General features: G+C 43.9%; 12 non-coding genes across 12 annotated transcripts; all 12 read right to left on the bottom strand.

Annotated features, from left to right (window-relative positions):
• Positions 1 to 334: 334 nt before the first annotated feature.
• Positions 335 to 525, bottom strand: LOC141239113 (U2 spliceosomal RNA). The gene has a single exon (XR_012304523.1). It is a non-coding gene; the product is annotated as a U2 spliceosomal RNA (small nuclear RNA).
• A 1,118-nt stretch (positions 526 to 1,643) lies between these two features.
• LOC141239112 (U2 spliceosomal RNA) lies at positions 1,644 to 1,834 on the bottom strand. Its single transcript, XR_012304522.1, has one exon. It is a non-coding gene; the product is annotated as a U2 spliceosomal RNA (small nuclear RNA).
• A 1,115-nt stretch (positions 1,835 to 2,949) lies between these two features.
• Positions 2,950 to 3,140, bottom strand: LOC141239111 (U2 spliceosomal RNA). Its single transcript, XR_012304521.1, has one exon. It is a non-coding gene; the product is annotated as a U2 spliceosomal RNA (small nuclear RNA).
• Positions 3,141 to 4,258: 1,118 nt separating this feature from the next.
• On the bottom strand, positions 4,259 to 4,449 carry LOC141239110 (U2 spliceosomal RNA). Its single transcript, XR_012304520.1, has one exon. It is a non-coding gene; the product is annotated as a U2 spliceosomal RNA (small nuclear RNA).
• A 1,115-nt stretch (positions 4,450 to 5,564) lies between these two features.
• Positions 5,565 to 5,755, bottom strand: LOC141239109 (U2 spliceosomal RNA). Its single transcript, XR_012304519.1, has one exon. It is a non-coding gene; the product is annotated as a U2 spliceosomal RNA (small nuclear RNA).
• A 1,118-nt stretch (positions 5,756 to 6,873) lies between these two features.
• Positions 6,874 to 7,064, bottom strand: LOC141239108 (U2 spliceosomal RNA). The gene has a single exon (XR_012304518.1). It is a non-coding gene; the product is annotated as a U2 spliceosomal RNA (small nuclear RNA).
• A 1,115-nt stretch (positions 7,065 to 8,179) lies between these two features.
• On the bottom strand, positions 8,180 to 8,370 carry LOC141239107 (U2 spliceosomal RNA). Its single transcript, XR_012304517.1, has one exon. It is a non-coding gene; the product is annotated as a U2 spliceosomal RNA (small nuclear RNA).
• A 1,118-nt stretch (positions 8,371 to 9,488) lies between these two features.
• On the bottom strand, positions 9,489 to 9,670 carry LOC141239498 (U2 spliceosomal RNA). Its single transcript, XR_012304888.1, has one exon. It is a non-coding gene; the product is annotated as a U2 spliceosomal RNA (small nuclear RNA).
• A 5,987-nt stretch (positions 9,671 to 15,657) lies between these two features.
• Positions 15,658 to 15,848, bottom strand: LOC141239106 (U2 spliceosomal RNA). The gene has a single exon (XR_012304516.1). It is a non-coding gene; the product is annotated as a U2 spliceosomal RNA (small nuclear RNA).
• Positions 15,849 to 16,966: 1,118 nt separating this feature from the next.
• On the bottom strand, positions 16,967 to 17,157 carry LOC141239104 (U2 spliceosomal RNA). The gene has a single exon (XR_012304514.1). It is a non-coding gene; the product is annotated as a U2 spliceosomal RNA (small nuclear RNA).
• Positions 17,158 to 18,275: 1,118 nt separating this feature from the next.
• Positions 18,276 to 18,466, bottom strand: LOC141239103 (U2 spliceosomal RNA). Its single transcript, XR_012304513.1, has one exon. It is a non-coding gene; the product is annotated as a U2 spliceosomal RNA (small nuclear RNA).
• A 1,118-nt stretch (positions 18,467 to 19,584) lies between these two features.
• LOC141239102 (U2 spliceosomal RNA) lies at positions 19,585 to 19,775 on the bottom strand. The gene has a single exon (XR_012304512.1). It is a non-coding gene; the product is annotated as a U2 spliceosomal RNA (small nuclear RNA).
• Positions 19,776 to 20,629: the final 854 nt, after the last annotated feature.

Here is a 20,629-nt window from a genome sequence, read left to right as displayed (position 1 = left end):
AGGTCAATTATATTGTGCAGCTTATCTCACCACCTGTAGTTATTTAGGTGAAAGCTCCAAAATGCTTGCCTAATATGTCTGTTTATCCAAAAGGAAGTAGAAAGGGAGAGCTAGAAAGATAGCATTGCATCACATTACATGGCAATGCAATGCACAGTTGCTGAAGTTGAACCAAAATGAGCTTGTAATCTGGCTTCTGCAACTTTGAACATGAAAAATCCAATGAGGAGAAGAAAAGCAGAGCCAAAGAGTCCATCCCAAAATCCGACAAACAAGCAAAATGAACAAAAAACATTGAATTCAATTCTTTCTGATTTTAGAAACTGCATTAAAGAAGGGGTGCACCGGTCCTGGAGATACTGCAATACCAGGTCAATGCGTGGAGTGGACAGAGCAAGCTCTTTTTCCATCTCCCTGTTCTAAAAATCCATTTAATATATGGTCCCCAGATAGGGGACGTATCAGATATTAAACTGATAAGAACAGATACTACACTTGATCTTAGCCAAAAGGCCGAGAAGCGATAACCAGAATTGGTTTCAAACTACGGAGCCACCCAAGGATCCTAAAAAGTCCATTTGTGGAGATGAGCTCCTGGACTCCCGTTAAGAAGACATGTTGTCAACCTCTAGATCCCTTACATGCCTGCACTTTTCGGCTTGCTGCTGCTGCAATCCACGCGTTTTAGATCTGCATAACTCCACCTCTTTAAACACAGCACCTTCACCCCCTGCTGTTCCCACCCGCCTCAACACCGTTGGAAGGGAGGAGAACCAATTAAGGCGGGGGGTGGGGTGGAACGAGCAGCTGTCTACCCTTAGCAGGAGGGCTCCTGATTACATACCTCTCCTGCTGCTGCTGCTGCTGCTGGCTGTCCAGCAGCAGACTGAAGGTGGCTGCTGCTGTGCACAGGTATATAAAGGCTCAGAGCCTATTATGACACGCGCAGCCAGCGTTCCATTGCCACATTCCATCTACTGCAGGCAGGATACCTGGCTGGCTGAATGTCGCTGAGAAGCTCACAGAGACCGCCATAAGCAACAGTTTAACAGAATGCCACAGACTAATCAACCAAACTTTTTGGGTTGGGTTCTCTTTTATAGTCTGCAGGCATTAAATGAAAGAAGTCAGTGTTCCAGCAGAAGGAGACAACGTTTCAGAAAAGGCATTGTAGCAAACCAAAAAAGAAATTTTAAGCGCAGCAGTGTAACCAGCGCACATACCTGTTAGCTCGGGTGAGTTTAAAAGGCTGCTGTTGATAACAAGGGCATTTGCTAAATAGATGGTGTGTGTGCAACAATATACTGAAAGGTCAATTATATTGTGCAGCTTATCTCACCACCTGTAGTTATTTAGGTGAAAGCTCCAAAATGCTTGCCTAATATGTCTGTTTATCCAAAAGGAAGTAGAAAGGGAGAGCTAGAAAGATAGCATTGCATCACATTACATGGCAATGCAATGCACAGTTGCTGAAGTTGAACCAAAATGAGCTTGTAATCTGGCTTCTGCAACTTTGAACATGAAAAATCCAATGAGGAGAAGAAAAGCAGAGCCAAAGAGTCCATCCCAAAATCCGACAAACAAGCAAAATGAACAAAAAACATTGAATTCAATTCTTTCTGATTTTAGAAACTGCATTAAAGAAGGGGTGCACCGGTCCTGGAGATACTGCAATACCAGGTCAATGCGTGGAGTGGACAGAGCAAGCTCTTTTTCCATCTCCCTGTTCTAAAAATCCATTTAATATATGGTCCCCAGATAGGGGACGTATCAGATATTAAACTGATAAGAACAGATACTACACTTGATCTTAGCCAAAAGGCCGAGAAGCGATAACCAGAATTGGTTTCAAACTACGGAGCCACCCAAGGATCCTAAAAAGTCCATTTGTGGAGATGAGCTCCTGGACTCCCGTTAAGAAGACATGTTGTCAACCTCTAGATCCCTTACATGCCTGCACTTTTCGGCTTGCTGCTGCTGCAATCCACGCGTTTTAGATCTTCATAACTCCACCTCTTTAAACACAGCACCTTCACCCCCTGCTGTTCCCACCCGCCTCAACACCGTTGGAAGGGAGGAGAACCAATTAAGGCGGGGGGTGGGGTGGAACGAGCAGCTGTCTACCCTTAGCAGGAGGGCTCCTGATTACATACCTCTCCTGCTGCTGCTGCTGCTGGCTGTCCAGCAGCAGACTGAAGGTGGCTGCTGCTGTGCACAGGTATATAAAGGCTCAGAGCCTATTATGACACGCGCAGCCAGCGTTCCATTGCCACATTCCATCTACTGCAGGCAGGATACCTGGCTGGCTGAATGTCGCTGAGAAGCTCACAGAGACCGCCATAAGCAACAGTTTAACAGAATGCCACAGACTAATCAACCAAACTTTTTGGGTTGGGTTCTCTTTTATAGTCTGCAGGCATTAAATGAAAGAAGTCAGTGTTCCAGCAGAAGGAGACAACGTTTCAGAAAAGGCATTGTAGCAAACCAAAAAAGAAATTTTAAGCGCAGCAGTGTAACCAGCGCACATACCTGTTAGCTCGGGTGAGTTTAAAAGGCTGCTGTTGATAACAAGGGCATTTGCTAAATAGATGGTGTGTGTGCAACAATATACTGAAAGGTCAATTATATTGTGCAGCTTATCTCACCACCTGTAGTTATTTAGGTGAAAGCTCCAAAATGCTTGCCTAATATGTCTGTTTATCCAAAAGGAAGTAGAAAGGGAGAGCTAGAAAGATAGCATTGCATCACATTACATGGCAATGCAATGCACAGTTGCTGAAGTTGAACCAAAATGAGCTTGTAATCTGGCTTCTGCAACTTTGAACATGAAAAATCCAATGAGGAGAAGAAAAGCAGAGCCAAAGAGTCCATCCCAAAATCCGACAAACAAGCAAAATGAACAAAAAACATTGAATTCAATTCTTTCTGATTTTAGAAACTGCATTAAAGAAGGGGTGCACCGGTCCTGGAGATACTGCAATACCAGGTCAATGCGTGGAGTGGACAGAGCAAGCTCTTTTTCCATCTCCCTGTTCTAAAAATCCATTTAATATATGGTCCCCAGATAGGGGACGTATCAGATATTAAACTGATAAGAACAGATACTACACTTGATCTTAGCCAAAAGGCCGAGAAGCGATAACCAGAATTGGTTTCAAACTACAGAGCCACCCAAGGATCCTAAAAAGTCCATTTGTGGAGATGAGCTCCTGGACTCCCGTTAAGAAGACATGTTGTCAACCTCTAGATCCCTTACATGCCTGCACTTTTCGGCTTGCTGCTGCTGCAATCCACGCGTTTTAGATCTGCATAACTCCACCTCTTTAAACACAGCACCTTCACCCCCTGCTGTTCCCACCCGCCTCAACACCGTTGGAAGGGAGGAGAACCAATTAAGGCGGGGGGTGGGGTGGAACGAGCAGCTGTCTACCCTTAGCAGGAGGGCTCCTGATTACATACCTCTCCTGCTGCTGCTGCTGCTGCTGGCTGTCCAGCAGCAGACTGAAGGTGGCTGCTGCTGTGCACAGGTATATAAAGGCTCAGAGCCTATTATGACACGCGCAGCCAGCGTTCCATTGCCACATTCCATCTACTGCAGGCAGGATACCTGGCTGGCTGAATGTCGCTGAGAAGCTCACAGAGACCGCCATAAGCAACAGTTTAACAGAATGCCACAGACTAATCAACCAAACTTTTTGGGTTGGGTTCTCTTTTATAGTCTGCAGGCATTAAATGAAAGAAGTCAGTGTTCCAGCAGAAGGAGACAACGTTTCAGAAAAGGCATTGTAGCAAACCAAAAAATAAATTTTAAGCGCAGCAGTGTAACCAGCGCACATACCTGTTAGCTCGGGTGAGTTTAAAAGGCTGCTGTTGATAACAAGGGCATTTGCTAAATAGATGGTGTGTGTGCAACAATATACTGAAAGGTCAATTATATTGTGCAGCTTATCTCACCACCTGTAGTTATTTAGGTGAAAGCTCCAAAATGCTTGCCTAATATGTCTGTTTATCCAAAAGGAAGTAGAAAGGGAGAGCTAGAAAGATAGCATTGCATCACATTACATGGCAATGCAATGCACAGTTGCTGAAGTTGAACCAAAATGAGCTTGTAATCTGGCTTCTGCAACTTTGAACATGAAAAATCCAATGAGGAGAAGAAAAGCAGAGCCAAAGAGTCCATCCCAAAATCCGACAAACAAGCAAAATGAACAAAAAACATTGAATTCAATTCTTTCTGATTTTAGAAACTGCATTAAAGAAGGGGTGCACCGGTCCTGGAGATACTGCAATACCAGGTCAATGCGTGGAGTGGACAGAGCAAGCTCTTTTTCCATCTCCCTGTTCTAAAAATCCATTTAATATATGGTCCCCAGATAGGGGACGTATCAGATATTAAACTGATAAGAACAGATACTACACTTGATCTTAGCCAAAAGGCCGAGAAGCGATAACCAGAATTGGTTTCAAACTACGGAGCCACCCAAGGATCCTAAAAAGTCCATTTGTGGAGATGAGCTCCTGGACTCCCGTTAAGAAGACATGTTGTCAACCTCTAGATCCCTTACATGCCTGCACTTTTCGGCTTGCTGCTGCTGCAATCCACGCGTTTTAGATCTGCATAACTCCACCTCTTTAAACACAGCACCTTCACCCCCTGCTGTTCCCACCCGCCTCAACACCGTTGGAAGGGAGGAGAACCAATTAAGGCGGGGGGTGGGGTGGAACGAGCAGCTGTCTACCCTTAGCAGGAGGGCTCCTGATTACATACCTCTCCTGCTGCTGCTGCTGCTGGCTGTCCAGCAGCAGACTGAAGGTGGCTGCTGCTGTGCACAGGTATATAAAGGCTCAGAGCCTATTATGACACGCGCAGCCAGCGTTCCATTGCCACATTCCATCTACTGCAGGCAGGATACCTGGCTGGCTGAATGTCGCTGAGAAGCTCACAGAGACCGCCATAAGCAACAGTTTAACAGAATGCCACAGACTAATCAACCAAACTTTTTGGGTTGGGTTCTCTTTTATAGTCTGCAGGCATTAAATGAAAGAAGTCAGTGTTCCAGCAGAAGGAGACAACGTTTCAGAAAAGGCATTGTAGCAAACCAAAAAAGAAATTTTAAGCGCAGCAGTGTAACCAGCGCACATACCTGTTAGCTCGGGTGAGTTTAAAAGGCTGCTGTTGATAACAAGGGCATTTGCTAAATAGATGGTGTGTGTGCAACAATATACTGAAAGGTCAATTATATTGTGCAGCTTATCTCACCACCTGTAGTTATTTAGGTGAAAGCTCCAAAATGCTTGCCTAATATGTCTGTTTATCCAAAAGGAAGTAGAAAGGGAGAGCTAGAAAGATAGCATTGCATCACATTACATGGCAATGCAATGCACAGTTGCTGAAGTTGAACCAAAATGAGCTTGTAATCTGGCTTCTGCAACTTTGAACATGAAAAATCCAATGAGGAGAAGAAAAGCAGAGCCAAAGAGTCCATCCCAAAATCCGACAAACAAGCAAAATGAACAAAAAACATTGAATTCAATTCTTTCTGATTTTAGAAACTGCATTAAAGAAGGGGTGCACCGGTCCTGGAGATACTGCAATACCAGGTCAATGCGTGGAGTGGACAGAGCAAGCTCTTTTTCCATCTCCCTGTTCTAAAAATCCATTTAATATATGGTCCCCAGATAGGGGACGTATCAGATATTAAACTGATAAGAACAGATACTACACTTGATCTTAGCCAAAAGGCCGAGAAGCGATAACCAGAATTGGTTTCAAACTACAGAGCCACCCAAGGATCCTAAAAAGTCCATTTGTGGAGATGAGCTCCTGGACTCCCGTTAAGAAGACATGTTGTCAACCTCTAGATCCCTTACATGCCTGCACTTTTCGGCTTGCTGCTGCTGCAATCCACGCGTTTTAGATCTGCATAACTCCACCTCTTTAAACACAGCACCTTCACCCCCTGCTGTTCCCACCCGCCTCAACACCGTTGGAAGGGAGGAGAACCAATTAAGGCGGGGGGTGGGGTGGAACGAGCAGCTGTCTACCCTTAGCAGGAGGGCTCCTGATTACATACCTCTCCTGCTGCTGCTGCTGCTGCTGGCTGTCCAGCAGCAGACTGAAGGTGGCTGCTGCTGTGCACAGGTATATAAAGGCTCAGAGCCTATTATGACACGCGCAGCCAGCGTTCCATTGCCACATTCCATCTACTGCAGGCAGGATACCTGGCTGGCTGAATGTCGCTGAGAAGCTCACAGAGACCGCCATAAGCAACAGTTTAACAGAATGCCACAGACTAATCAACCAAACTTTTTGGGTTGGGTTCTCTTTTATAGTCTGCAGGCATTAAATGAAAGAAGTCAGTGTTCCAGCAGAAGGAGACAACGTTTCAGAAAAGGCATTGTAGCAAACCAAAAAATAAATTTTAAGCGCAGCAGTGTAACCAGCGCACATACCTGTTAGCTCGGGTGAGTTTAAAAGGCTGCTGTTGATAACAAGGGCATTTGCTAAATAGATGGTGTGTGTGCAACAATATACTGAAAGGTCAATTATATTGTGCAGCTTATCTCACCACCTGTAGTTATTTAGGTGAAAGCTCCAAAATGCTTGCCTAATATGTCTGTTTATCCAAAAGGAAGTAGAAAGGGAGAGCTAGAAAGATAGCATTGCATCACATTACATGGCAATGCAATGCACAGTTGCTGAAGTTGAACCAAAATGAGCTTGTAATCTGGCTTCTGCAACTTTGAACATGAAAAATCCAATGAGGAGAAGAAAAGCAGAGCCAAAGAGTCCATCCCAAAATCCGACAAACAAGCAAAATGAACAAAAAACATTGAATTCAATTCTTTCTGATTTTAGAAACTGCATTAAAGAAGGGGTGCACCGGTCCTGGAGATACTGCAATACCAGGTCAATGCGTGGAGTGGACAGAGCAAGCTCTTTTTCCATCTCCCTGTTCTAAAAATCCATTTAATATATGGTCCCCAGATAGGGGACGTATCAGATATTAAACTGATAAGAACAGATACTACACTTGATCTTAGCCAAAAGGCCGAGAAGCGATAACCAGAATTGGTTTCAAACTACGGAGCCACCCAAGGATCCTAAAAAGTCCATTTGTGGAGATGAGCTCCTGGACTCCCGTTAAGAAGACATGTTGTCAACCTCTAGATCCCTTACATGCCTTCACTTTTCGGCTTGCTGCTGCTGCAATCCACGCGTTTTAGATCTGCATAACTCCACCTCTTTAAACACAGCACCTTCACCCCCTGCTGTTCCCACCCGCCTCAACACCGTTGGAAGGGAGGAGAACCAATTAAGGCGGGGGGTGGGGTGGAACGAGCAGCTGTCTACCCTTAGCAGGAGGGCTCCTGATTACATACCTCTCCTGCTGCTGCTGCTGCTGGCTGTCCAGCAGCAGACTGAAGGTGGCTGCTGCTGTGCACAGGTATATAAAGGCTCAGAGCCTATTATGACACGCGCAGCCAGCGTTCCATTGCCACATTCCATCTACTGCAGGCAGGATACCTGGCTGGCTGAATGTCGCTGAGAAGCTCACAGAGACCGCCATAAGCAACAGTTTAACAGAATGCCACAGACTAATCAACCAAACTTTTTGGGTTGGGTTCTCTTTTATAGTCTGCAGGCATTAAATGAAAGAAGTCAGTGTTCCAGCAGAAGGAGACAACGTTTCAGAAAAGGCATTGTAGCAAACCAAAAAAGAAATTTTAAGCGCAGCAGTGTAACCAGCGCACATACCTGTTAGCTCGGGTGAGTTTAAAAGGCTGCTGTTGATAACAAGGGCATTTGCTAAATAGATGGTGTGTGTGCAACAATATACTGAAAGGTCAATTATATTGTGCAGCTTATCTCACCACCTGTAGTTATTTAGGTGAAAGCTCCAAAATGCTTGCCTAATATGTCTGTTTATCCAAAAGGAAGTAGAAAGGGAGAGCTAGAAAGATAGCATTGCATCACATTACATGGCAATGCAATGCACAGTTGCTGAAGTTGAACCAAAATGAGCTTGTAATCTGGCTTCTGCAACTTTGAACATGAAAAATCCAATGAGGAGAAGAAAAGCAGAGCCAAAGAGTCCATCCCAAAATCCGACAAACAAGCAAAATGAACAAAAAACATTGAATTCAATTCTTTCTGATTTTAGAAACTGCATTAAAGAAGGGGTGCACCGGTCCTGGAGATACTGCAATACCAGGTCAATGCGTGGAGTGGACAGAGCAAGCTCTTTTTCCATCTCCCTGTTCTAAAAATCCATTTAATATATGGTCCCCAGATAGGGGACGTATCAGATATTAAACTGATAAGAACAGATACTACACTTGATCTTAGCCAAAAGGCCGAGAAGCGATAACCAGAATTGGTTTCAAACTACAGAGCCACCCAAGGATCCTAAAAAGTCCATTTGTGGAGATGAGCTCCTGGACTCCCGTTAAGAAGACATGTTGTCAACCTCTAGATCCCTTACATGCCTGCACTTTTCGGCTTGCTGCTGCTGCAATCCACGCGTTTTAGATCTGCATAACTCCACCTCTTTAAACACAGCACCTTCACCCCCTGCTGTTCCCACCCGCCTCAACACCGTTGGAAGGGAGGAGAACCAATTAAGGCGGGGGGTGGGGTGGAACGAGCAGCTGTCTACCCTTAGCAGGAGGGCTCCTGATTACATACCTCTCCTGCTGCTGCTGCTGCTGCTGGCTGTCCAGCAGCAGACTGAAGGTGGCTGCTGCTGTGCACAGGTATATAAAGGCTCAGAGCCTATTATGACACGCGCAGCCAGCGTTCCATTGCCACATTCCATCTACTGCAGGCAGGATACCTGGCTGGCTGAATGTCGCTGAGAAGCTCACAGAGACCGCCATAAGCAACAGTTTAACAGAATGCCACAGACTAATCAACCAAACTTTTTGGGTTGGGTTCTCTTTTATAGTCTGCAGGCATTAAATGAAAGAAGTCAGTGTTCCAGCAGAAGGAGACAACGTTTCAGAAAAGGCATTGTAGCAAACCAAAAAAGAAATTTTAAGCGCAGCAGTGTAACCAGCGCACATACCTGTTAGCTCGGGTGAGTTTAAAAGGCTGCTGTTGATAACAAGGGCATTTGCTAAATAGATGGTGTGTGTGCAACAATATACTGAAAGGTCAATTATATTGTGCAGCTTATCTCACCACCTGTAGTTATTTAGGTGAAAGCTCCAAAATGCTTGCCTAATATGTCTGTTTATCCAAAAGGAAGTAGAAAGGGAGAGCTAGAAAGATAGCATTGCATCACATTACATGGCAATGCAATGCACAGTTGCTGAAGTTGAACCAAAATGAGCTTGTAATCTGGCTTCTGCAACTTTGAACATGAAAAATCCAATGAGGAGAAGAAAAGCAGAGCCAAAGAGTCCATCCCAAAATCCGACAAACAAGCAAAATGAACAAAAAACATTGAATTCAATTCTTTCTGATTTTAGAAACTGCATTAAAGAAGGGGTGCACCGGTCCTGGAGATACTGCAATACCAGGTCAATGCGTGGAGTGGACAGAGCAAGCTCTTTTTCCATCTCCCTGTTCTAAAAATCCATTTAATATATGGTCCCCAGATAGGGGACGTATCAGATATTAAACTGATAAGAACAGATTTTTTTCTTTTTCATTTTGTTCTTATATTTCAGTTGTTATTTCTCTTCTAATATTTCTCTTGCCTTATAATCTGTTCATGCTACAAGGTTCCACAGATGAAAGTTCCATAGACTCTTGGCTCTTTTTTTCCCAATTCTCTTCAGATCTAACAGGTAATAAATATATATTTCACTTAGTGCTAATTTTATGCATTCACTTTCACTTATAAAATCTCTTTTAAAAAGCAATATATTTCGGACTTTCCATAGCGCATTCTTTATTCCATTTATCATTATCCAGATGACTCTTTCTTTTTCTTTTGATTGACATGTAAAATTTCCATATAAAACTACTTCGTGATTTAAAAACTTAAGACCAGTAACAAACTTTAAGAGACTTCCAACTTCTTTCCAGACATTTTGGGCATAAAAACAGTTCCAAAAGGTGTGTAAAACTGTTTCCTCTCTAACACAGCCTGTTCTAGGGCATCTTGCAGTATTGCACAATCCCCTTCTGTGTTGAAAAAATCTAACAGGAACACATTCTTGCACTATTGCCCATGCCAAGTCTTTATATTCATTTGTTAGATAAGGTGCATAAGTCATTCTCCAAATTCTTCCACTTTTAGTGTATGTAAAGTTTGCCACTGCTGTCATCGTTTCTTTTCTCTTTGTCTCTAGAGCCAGTCTTCTTGAATTTGACAGCATCTCCACATCTATTTCAGGTAAGTTATAAAGTCTAATTGTTTTTTCTAGTAAGACATATTGTTTTGGCGGTGTAATTAGGACAGGAGAATTTTGGGGCAATGTTATCCACTTTCTTTTCCTAAAGATATCTCCAGCTGCATATCTTAAGTAGAAAGACCAATGAGTTCTTAGATTGGTCATTTTGAAGCAAAAACTAAAGAACTTTAGGTACAAAAATTTTTTGATATTTGGGATATTCTTTCCACCATATTTATGCTGCTTGTACATTGTCTCTCTTCGAACCTTCTCCATTTTTGATCCCCACAGAAAAAGAAAAATTTGTCTCTGGAGAAACTTTACTGTGTTCTCATTCGGAGGGTACACCATACTTAAAAACAACATTATCGGCAACAACAAAGACTTAATGATCAAGTTTTTACCTTCCATTGATAATTTTCTGAGTTTCCATAAACTTATCTTCTTTTGCATTTTCTCCTTCACCAACTGCCAACTTTCTTCTCCATCATTCTTCTTTGTAAACACAACACCTAAAATTTTGATCTTATCACTTCTTATTTTAAGTTGAGGAATCTGCGCATCTGACCAATCACCGAATCCAAGACATTCGCTCTTCTCCAAGTTCAGTTTGAAGGCAGATGCTAAACAGAAAAAATCAGTAGTTCTTACTGCTCTTCTCAGCGATTGTTCTGAGTCGCACAGGATCGTGATGTCATCCATGTACCCCAGTGACTTAGTACTTAGTCCATTTCCACCTGGTATGGGTACACCTTTCACCATCTTATCTTTCCTCAACATTGCCAGTAGAGGCTCGATTGCGCAGATAAAAAGCAGAGGCGAGAGTGGGCATCCTTGTTTGACGCCCGACTTTAGAAAAACTTCTGAAGATAAAAAACCATTAATTAAAATCCTGCTAAAACTTCCATCATATAAAAGTGCAATGTGCTTAATAAAAACATCCGGGAATTTCATTTTCTTTAACACAGAATACAGGTACTTATGAGAGACTCTGTCGTACGCTTTCTGGAAATCAAGGGACAGAAGAGCTAGCTTTTGCTTCCTCTCTTGCTGATACCATATTGCGTCCCGTATAATATTCAAGTTTTCTGCAATTGTACGACCAGGCACACCACATACCTGATCAGGATGCACGACCTTCTCTATCACCTTCTTCATTCTGTTCACCATGATTTTTGCCATAATTTTATAATCTACGTTGAGTAACGTGATTGGTCTCCAGTTCTCTAGATTAGTCTTATCTCCTTTTTTAAAAAGCAGGGTGACCACACCACTTCTCCAAGATTCAGGCAATTTGTCACATAAAAAGACAGCTTTAAAAATCTCAAACAGGTCGTCTTTTAAAATCTCCCAAAAAGTAAGATAAAATTCAATTTGTAGTCCGTCAGTACCCGGTGTTTTTCCTCTAGAAAAGCTTTTGATTGCACTTAGCAGTTCTTCTTCACAGATATCTTCAATCAACAACTCTTGATCTTGCTTTTCAAGGTGATTCTGCAATGAATTAAAAGCATCAGGTAAAAAATCAGCGTCAATTTTCTTTTCGCTAAAAAGATTTTGATAAAAAGTTTGCGCTTTGTCCAACAGTCCATCTTTAGTTGTTTCACCATCAAGTTCTTTAATTAATTCTTTGCGTTCTAAAGATTTTTTGAAAAAGAACCTGGAACATGTTTCATTTTTTTCCATATGTTCTACCTTGGCGTTGAAAATTATTTCTTTGCCTTTCTGTTCAATTGCTTTTTTAATGTCTTCTTTGACTTGTAAAATAACATCCTCCATATCTATCCCTGCATTTCTGAGTTTGTAACCTGTTTGCAGTTTTGTATTCAGGTCTTTAAACCATTTCTGATTCTGTCTGGCCTTCCTTTTGCCAGCTAAGAGAAAAAAATGTCTAATTTGAAACTTCACATACTCCCACCATTCTAGAATTCTTTTGTAATAACGTTTTTTCCCCTGTAGTTTTTTATAAAATTTCAAAAATTCCTCTTTTATACTTTCATCTTCCAGCAGCAGAGTGTTCAACTTCCAGACACCTCGCCCTTTCTCTAGACTGGGCAATTCCAAGTGAGTAATTAATGTTTTGTGGTCAGAAAAGATGTTACCTGTTAGATCCACTTTATTCACTTTAAAACTCTGTGATGTCAGAACAAAGTCAATTCTTGATTTTAGAAGATTGTTCTCCCAAGTGTATCCTGGTTCAGAGGTATTCTTTACTCTCCAGACATCATTCAGGCAAGTATCGTCGATTAGATTTTTTAACTGCATCTCAGTTTTGTCTTTCCTTCTAGTACCTGATGTCCTATTTTCATCAGACCGGATACAATTGAAGTCACCGCCAACCACAGTTGGTGTAGGACCAGGTATAAAGAGTTTGATGATATCTAATAAACTGTATCTTTCCTCTTTAATCGGAGATGCATAAACATTAATCAGCTTGAACTCGGATCCACAGTAACTCACATTAACAACTAGTGCACGTCCAGGTTCAACTTCAGTGAACGAGGTAACCTTAAAGTCTTTGTTTTTAAACAGGACGCCAACACCAGTAGCACGCGATCCATTTTCACCGGACCAGATGGAAGGTCCGTTCGCCCAATCTTCCCTTAGTTTGTTATAGTTAGGGTCATGGTCAATGCCGCATTCTTGAAGTAAAAAAATATCAGCATCTAAAGTCATCAGGTAAGAAAATAAAGCAGCTCTCTTGACAGAGCCCTTTAAACTCCTCACATTTAGTGAGGCAATTTTGAGTGTAGCCATAAATCATTTAAACAGAACTTGAGTCCGTATCTGACATGAATCCGACCGGGGTAGAGGGACCCGCAGAAACGTCCGTGTCTGAGAATTCCTCGATGTTCACCGGATCAGATGGGTTTACAGGTTTAGGAACTGAGATGATCGGTTTAGGTGAGTAATTAGGGAGGACTATTTTCAAACGCCCAGCAGGTCTTTTGCTGGCGCTCTCTCCCTTAAACAAACTCGACTTCTCCTTTTTCCTTTTCCTCAAAACCTCCACGTCAATGTCAATCTCCTCCTCCTCCTCACCACCAGCCTCCTTAGAAGACTCCTCTCCCATCTCCACTTCAGACTCAGCTGGATTCTCCTCCACCACATGACCATCTGGACTCTCCGACCAATCCTTGAGAACAATGCTATCCCCAGGCGGGTCCCCAGCAGTGTCCTTGGGCGGATCCCCAGAAGGGTTCCCGGGAGGGTCCTTGGATTTGTCTGTTTGTTCTTCAGGACTGGACCGCTTCGGAGGGGCTCCCCCCCGAGCTGCATCTGCATAGCTGAAGGTCTTTTTTCTCAACGGACAATCCCGAAAAGAGTGCCCAGGGATACGGCAGATATTACAGATCATCTGATTTGGGCAGTTCAGAGTGACATGTCCTTTTTGATAGCACTTCTTGCAAAGAGCGTTCTCCTCCTTGCAGCTCTCAAAGGAATGCCCAAAGTCCATACATTTTCTGCAGAAGATAGGCATCCCTGGATAGAAGAGTCTTCCTCTCTCTCTGCCAATCAGGAAGCTCTGAGGCGGATGATTGAGTCCACCAATTCCCAAACCTTCTCTCAGCTTCACGATGAACTTGTATTTTCCGGTCCACAACCTCTCAGAGTTCATGATTTTGTGAGAGAAGTGGACCTCAGAGCAATAGTTATGCAGAAACGCAGCCACATCCTTTTCAGAGACATGCGGATTGCTCATATGAACCACCACAGACTTCTCTTCTGCCAGGCAGAGGGTCACAAAACACAGTCCTTTAAGATCTTCCTCCTGAAGTCTCAGCTTGATCTGATGGTAAAAATTCTGAGATGCCACTTCAGAGGTCAGGGTAAGCACAAAGCGTCCAGGAGCATCTTGAAGTGCCAGAATGTTCTCCCTTTTCACCTGCAGGATCTCAAGCAGGACCTTCCTCACGAAGAAAGACAGGGAGAACTTGTCACGGGCTCGCTCTTCAACTTCAATCTTGAAAGAGTTCTTGATCTTCAAGTCGCCAGCTCCAGCAGAACGGAGAGTAGCCGATGTCGCCATCGCCATATTCAGGTAAGTCGATCGCCTTCTTGGTTCTCTTCAGCACGCACACCCCCTATAGCAGCAGGAGGCTTAAGACAGTAGAACTGCCGATGCCTCAAGGCCGAGGATGCGATAGGCTTTGGAGTCTTCCAGCAACAACACTTGGTCGTAGCCAAAAGGCCGAGAAGCGATAACCAGAATTGGTTTCAAACTACGGAGCCACCCAAGGATCCTAAAAAGTCCATTTGTGGAGATGAGCTCCTGGACTCCCGTTAAGAAGACATGTTGTCAACCTCTAGATCCCTTACATGCCTGCACTTTTCGGCTTGCTGCTGCTGCAATCCACGCGTTTTAGATCTGCATAACTCCACCTCTTTAAACACAGCACCTTCACCCCCTGCTGTTCCCACCCGCCTCAACACCGTTGGAAGGGAGGAGAACCAATTAAGGCGGGGGGTGGGGTGGAACGAGCAGCTGTCTACCCTTAGCAGGAGGGCTCCTGATTACATACCTCTCCTGCTGCTGCTGCTGGCTGTCCAGCAGCAGACTGAAGGTGGCTGCTGCTGTGCACAGGTATATAAAGGCTCAGAGCCTATTATGACACGCGCAGCCAGCGTTCCATTGCCACATTCCATCTACTGCAGGCAGGATACCTGGCTGGCTGAATGTCGCTGAGAAGCTCACAGAGACCGCCATAAGCAACAGTTTAACAGAATGCCACAGACTAATCAACCAAACTTTTTGGGTTGGGTTCTCTTTTATAGTCTGCAGGCATTAAATGAAAGAAGTCAGTGTTCCAGCAGAAGGAGACAACGTTTCAGAAAAGGCATTGTAGCAAACCAAAAAAGAAATTTTAAGCGCAGCAGTGTAACCAGCGCACATACCTGTTAGCTCGGGTGAGTTTAAAAGGCTGCTGTTGATAACAAGGGCATTTGCTAAATAGATGGTGTGTGTGCAACAATATACTGAAAGGTCAATTATATTGTGCAGCTTATCTCACCACCTGTAGTTATTTAGGTGAAAGCTCCAAAATGCTTGCCTAATATGTCTGTTTATCCAAAAGGAAGTAGAAAGGGAGAGCTAGAAAGATAGCATTGCATCACATTACATGGCAATGCAATGCACAGTTGCTGAAGTTGAACCAAAATGAGCTTGTAATCTGGCTTCTGCAACTTTGAACATGAAAAATCCAATGAGGAGAAGAAAAGCAGAGCCAAAGAGTCCATCCCAAAATCCGACAAACAAGCAAAATGAACAAAAAACATTGAATTCAATTCTTTCTGATTTTAGAAACTGCATTAAAGAAGGGGTGCACCGGTCCTGGAGATACTGCAATACCAGGTCAATGCGTGGAGTGGACAGAGCAAGCTCTTTTTCCATCTCCCTGTTCTAAAAATCCATTTAATATATGGTCCCCAGATAGGGGACGTATCAGATATTAAACTGATAAGAACAGATACTACACTTGATCTTAGCCAAAAGGCCGAGAAGCGATAACCAGAATTGGTTTCAAACTACGGAGCCACCCAAGGATCCTAAAAAGTCCATTTGTGGAGATGAGCTCCTGGACTCCCGTTAAGAAGACATGTTGTCAACCTCTAGATCCCTTACATGCCTGCACTTTTCGGCTTGCTGCTGCTGCAATCCACGCGTTTTAGATCTGCATAACTCCACCTCTTTAAACACAGCACCTTCACCCCCTGCTGTTCTCACCCGCCTCAACACCGTTGGAAGGGAGGAGAACCAATTAAGGCGGGGGGTGGGGTGGAACGAGCAGCTGTCTACCCTTAGCAGGAGGGCTCCTGATTACATACCTCTCCTGCTGCTGCTGCTGCTGCTGGCTGTCCAGCAGCAGACTGAAGGTGGCTGCTGCTGTGCACAGGTATATAAAGGCTCAGAGCCTATTATGACACGCGCAGCCAGCGTTCCATTGCCACATTCCATCTACTGCAGGCAGGATACCTGGCTGGCTGAATGTCGCTGAGAAGCTCACAGAGACCGCCATAAGCAACAGTTTAACAGAATGCCACAGACTAATCAACCAAACTTTTTGGGTTGGGTTCTCTTTTATAGTCTGCAGGCATTAAATGAAAGAAGTCAGTGTTCCAGCAGAAGGAGACAACGTTTCAGAAAAGGCATTGTAGCAAACCAAAAAAGAAATTTTAAGCGCAGCAGTGTAACCAGCGCACATACCTGTTAGCTCGGGTGAGTTTAAAAGGCTGCTGTTGATAACAAGGGCATTTGCTAAATAGATGGTGTGTGTGCAACAATATACTGAAAGGTCAATTATATTGTGCAGCTTATCTCACCACCTGTAGTTATTTAGGTGAAAGCTCCAAAATGCTTGCCTAATATGTCTGTTTATCCAAAAGGAAGTAGAAAGGGAGAGCTAGAAAGATAGCATTGCATCACATTACATGGCAATGCAATGCACAGTTGCTGAAGTTGAACCAAAATGAGCTTGTAATCTGGCTTCTGCAACTTTGAACATGAAAAATCCAATGAGGAGAAGAAAAGCAGAGCCAAAGAGTCCATCCCAAAATCCGACAAACAAGCAAAATGAACAAAAAACATTGAATTCAATTCTTTCTGATTTTAGAAACTGCATTAAAGAAGGGGTGCACCGGTCCTGGAGATACTGCAATACCAGGTCAATGCGTGGAGTGGACAGAGCAAGCTCTTTTTCCATCTCCCTGTTCTAAAAATCCATTTAATATATGGTCCCCAGATAGGGGACGTATCAGATATTAAACTGATAAGAACAGATACTACACTTGATCTTAGCCAAAAGGCCGAGAAGCGATAACCAGAATTGGTTTCAAACTACGGAGCCACCCAAGGATCCTAAAAAGTCCATTTGTGGAGATGAGCTCCTGGACTCCCGTTAAGAAGACATGTTGTCAACCTCTAGATCCCTTACATGCCTGCACTTTTCGGCTTGCTGCTGCTGCAATCCACGCGTTTTAGATCTGCATAACTCCACCTCTTTAAACACAGCACCTTCACCCCCTGCTGTTCCCACCCGCCTCAACACCGTTGGAAGGGAGGAGAACCAATTAAGGCGGGGGGTGGGGTGGAACGAGCAGCTGTCTACCCTTAGCAGGAGGGCTCCTGATTACATACCTCTCCTGCTGCTGCTGCTGCTGCTGGCTGTCCAGCAGCAGACTGAAGGTGGCTGCTGCTGTGCACAGGTATATAAAGGCTCAGAGCCTATTATGACACGCGCAGCCAGCGTTCCATTGCCACATTCCATCTACTGCAGGCAGGATACCTGGCTGGCTGAATGTCGCTGAGAAGCTCACAGAGACCGCCATAAGCAACAGTTTAACAGAATGCCACAGACTAATCAACCAAACTTTTTGGGTTGGGTTCTCTTTTATAGTCTGCAGGCATTAAATGAAAGAAGTCAGTGTTCCAGCAGAAGGAGACAACGTTTCAGAAAAGGCATTGTAGCAAACCAAAAAAGAAATTTTAAGCGCAGCAGTGTAACCAGCGCACATACCTGTTAGCTCGGGTGAGTTTAAAAGGCTGCTGTTGATAACAAGGGCATTTGCTAAATAGATGGTGTGTGTGCAACAATATACTGAAAGGTCAATTATATTGTGCAGCTTATCTCACCACCTGTAGTTATTTAGGTGAAAGCTCCAAAATGCTTGCCTAATATGTCTGTTTATCCAAAAGGAAGTAGAAAGGGAGAGCTAGAAAGATAGCATTGCATCACATTACATGGCAATGCAATGCACAGTTGCTGAAGTTGAACCAAAATGAGCTTGTAATCTGGCTTCTGCAACTTTGAACATGAAAAATCCAATGAGGAGAAGAAAAGCAGAGCCAAAGAGTCCATCCCAAAATCCGACAAACAAGCAAAATGAACAAAAAACATTGAATTCAATTCTTTCTGATTTTAGAAACTGCATTAAAGAAGGGGTGCACCGGTCCTGGAGATACTGCAATACCAGGTCAATGCGTGGAGTGGACAGAGCAAGCTCTTTTTCCATCTCCCTGTTCTAAAAATCCATTTAATATATGGTCCCCAGATAGGGGACGTATCAGATATTAAACTGATAAGAACAGATACTACACTTGATCTTAGCCAAAAGGCCGAGAAGCGATAACCAGAATTGGTTTCAAACTACGGAGCCACCCAAGGATCCTAAAAAGTCCATTTGTGGAGATGAGCTCCTGGACTCCCGTTAAGAAGACATGTTGTCAACCTCTAGATCCCTTACATGCCTGCACTTTTCGGCTTGCTGCTGCTGCAATCCACGCGTTTTAGATCTGCATAACTCCACCTCTTTAAACACAGCACCTTCACCCCCTGCTGTTCTCACCCGCCTCAACACCGTTGGAAGGGAGGAGAACCAATTAAGGCGGGGGGTGGGGTGGAACGAGCAGCTGTCTACCCTTAGCAGGAGGGCTCCTGATTACATACCTCTCCTGCTGCTGCTGCTGCTGCTGGCTGTCCAGCAGCAGACTGAAGGTGGCTGCTGCTGTGCACAGGTATATAAAGGCTCAGAGCCTATTATGACACGCGCAGCCAGCGTTCCATTGCCACATTCCATCTACTGCAGGCAGGATACCTGGCTGGCTGAATGTCGCTGAGAAGCTCACAGAGACCGCCATAAGCAACAGTTTAACAGAATGCCACAGACTAATCAACCAAACTTTTTGGGTTGGGTTCTCTTTTATAGTCTGCAGGCATTAAATGAAAGAAGTCAGTGTTCCAGCAGAAGGAGACAACGTTTCAGAAAAGGCATTGTAGCAAACCAAAAAAGAAATTTTAAGCGCAGCAGTGTAACCAGCGCACATACCTGTTAGCTCGGGTGAGTTTAAAAGGCTGCTGTTGATAACAAGGGCATTTGCTAAATAGATGGTGTGTGTGCAACAATATACTGAAAGGTCAATTATATTGTGCAGCTTATCTCACCACCTGTAGTTATTTAGGTGAAAGCTCCAAAATGCTTGCCTAATATGTCTGTTTATCCAAAAGGAAGTAGAAAGGGAGAGCTAGAAAGATAGCATTGCATCACATTACATGGCAATGCAATGCACAGTTGCTGAAGTTGAACCAAAATGAGCTTGTAATCTGGCTTCTGCAACTTTGAACATGAAAAATCCAATGAGGAGAAGAAAAGCAGAGCCAAAGAGTCCATCCCAAAATCCGACAAACAAGCAAAATGAACAAAAAACATTGAATTCAATTCTTTCTGATTTTAGAAACTGCATTAAAGAAGGGGTGCACCGGTCCTGGAGATACTGCAATACCAGGTCAATGCGTGGAGTGGACAGAGCAAGCTCTTTTTCCATCTCCCTGTTCTAAAAATCCATTTAATATATGGTCCCCAGATAGGGGACGTATCAGATATTAAACTGATAAGAACAGATACTACACTTGATCTTAGCCAAAAGGCCGAGAAGCGATAACCAGAATTGGTTTCAAACTACGGAGCCACCCAAGGATCCTAAAAAGTCCATTTGTGGAGATGAGCTCCTGGACTCCCGTTAAGAAGACATGTTGTCAACCTCTAGATCCCTTACATGCCTGCACTTTTCGGCTTGCTGCTGCTGCAATCCACGCGTTTTAGATCTGCATAACTCCACCTCTTTAAACACAGCACCTTCACCCCCTGCTGTTCCCACCCGCCTCAACACCGTTGGAAGGGAGGAGAACCAATTAAGGCGGGGGGTGGGGTGGAACGAGCAGCTGTCTACCCTTAGCAGGAGGGCTCCTGATTACATACCTCTCCTGCTGCTGCTGCTGCTGCTGGCTGTCCAGCAGCAGACTGAAGGTGGCTGCTGCTGTGCACAGGTATATAAAGGCTCAGAGCCTATTATGACACGCGCAGCCAGCGTTCCATTGCCACATTCCATCTACTGCAGGCAGGATACCTGGCTGGCTGAATGTCGCTGAGAAGCTCACAGAGACCGCCATAAGCAACAGTTTAACAGAATGCCACAGACTAATCAACCAAACTTTTTGGGTTGGGTTCTCTTTTATAGTCTGCAGGCATTAAATGAAAGAAGTCAGTGTTCCAGCAGAAGGAGACAACGTTTCAGAAAAGGCATTGTAGCAAACCAAAAAAGAAATTTTAAGCGCAGCAGTGTAACCAGCGCACATACCTGTTAGCTCGGGTGAGTTTAAAAGGCTGCTGTTGATAACAAGGGCATTTGCTAAATAGATGGTGTGTGTGCAACAATATACTGAAAGGTCAATTATATTGTGCAGCTTATCTCACCACCTGTAGTTATTTAGGTGAAAGCTCCAAAATGCTTGCC

The sequence above is a fragment of the Phyllobates terribilis genome, unplaced genomic scaffold (genome assembly GCF_046119375.1).
Source record: "Phyllobates terribilis strain yellow unplaced genomic scaffold, ASM4611937v1 Scaffold_769__1_contigs__length_694716, whole genome shotgun sequence".
Taxonomy (NCBI): domain Eukaryota; kingdom Metazoa; phylum Chordata; class Amphibia; order Anura; family Dendrobatidae; genus Phyllobates; species Phyllobates terribilis.
Note: the sequence above shows the minus strand (reverse complement) of the source record. Positions and strands in the feature narration are given on the sequence as shown.